Source organism: Etheostoma spectabile, chromosome 13 (assembly GCF_008692095.1).
Source record: "Etheostoma spectabile isolate EspeVRDwgs_2016 chromosome 13, UIUC_Espe_1.0, whole genome shotgun sequence".
NCBI classification, from domain to species: Eukaryota; Metazoa; Chordata; class Actinopteri; order Perciformes; family Percidae; genus Etheostoma; species Etheostoma spectabile.
Window position 1 is genome coordinate 20,664,075 of NC_045745.1, and position 1,139 is coordinate 20,665,213.

Consider the following 1,139-nt stretch of genomic DNA (forward strand, 5'->3'; position numbering starts at 1 on the left):
AAAAACAAAACTTATACTGAGACATTATGACTCCAATTCATAAACGCACAGAGATAAGAAGATCTATGAGAGGGGTCTGGAGGATACACGGGCACACTCCTCACACTTTCTCTGGTCTGTGTTTTTGGGCCCAGATTCACTTTGCATTTAGTAGGAGTGCATTTTACTTGACTCAGACTTTGATAACTTGAGATGGCTTATTTTTGTGACATTTTATTTAGCTTCACAGTGATAATGCTTACAGTTTTTTATGATTGTTATGACTATTTCTTTAATAATTTTAACAACTTTCCTAAACTCTGAACACAGCACAACATCTGTCTGTGTAGGCTATACAATTAACACATTTCTTGTTTCTTTGACACAAAAATGCATACAGTTAACACAAATTTAAAATGCTTGAACTTCTTTCACAAGCTCAACCAAGACAAAAACACTGGATTTTTCCTGACTAATTTGCAAATGCTTTCACACTGCATGTCAGAGCAGATAACATTATGTTTTAAACCTAACAAATAGGCTAAAGTCCAAGTGAACAGCTGTTCATATTGACAAATGAAACAAAAATATCCATTGCATTTTATTCTATTGTTACTGTAAAGGAGAGAAACAGCTGATTGAAGTTATACAAATAGATCAATCACAGCTGATTCCAATCTAAGAAACACACTCAGGTGTTCTTTCAATCGCATGACCGTCTGTTTTTACAGTATTCTTTATATGTGATAAGTGAGTGTTGTACTTTGAGAGCAAAGATCACTGAAACCAAGTCAAATTCCTTGTTTGATTACGCAAACCTGGAAAAAGCTGATTCTGATATGTTACAGTAGTACATACAGTAAAAGAGGACCTATTTGGGCTGATTTTCTGTGGAAAATGAACAATACAGTGATGATGTACACAAAGAAAGTAAGAAGAATTCCTGCACAAGGGAGAGTTAGACGAGTACCAGGACAATTCTGTCTTTGTTTCCTTTTTTAGGCTTCAAGAGAAATTGCAGTGTAAAACACAATCTATAATCAATACAATATATTATTATCTATTGTATAGTCAGCAGACCTGACACATGTAAAATAATACCATTTTTGTAATTCCACTTGATATTAGTGTTTTTATGACATTGGGCTATGACTGACTAA

The 1,139-nt window shown here is 34.0% G+C and overlaps 1 long non-coding RNA gene across 1 annotated transcript in view; it reads left to right on the top strand.

The window, feature by feature from the left end:
- LOC116700909 (uncharacterized) overlaps window positions 1-468 on the top strand; it is a 12,195-nt gene extending 11,727 nt beyond the window's left edge. Inside the window, exon 3 of the long non-coding RNA XR_004334759.1 lies at window positions 245-468. This is a non-coding gene — a long non-coding RNA (uncharacterized LOC116700909). The remainder of the gene's footprint in view (window positions 1-244) is intronic.
- The last annotated feature ends 671 nt before the right edge of the window (window positions 469-1,139 follow it).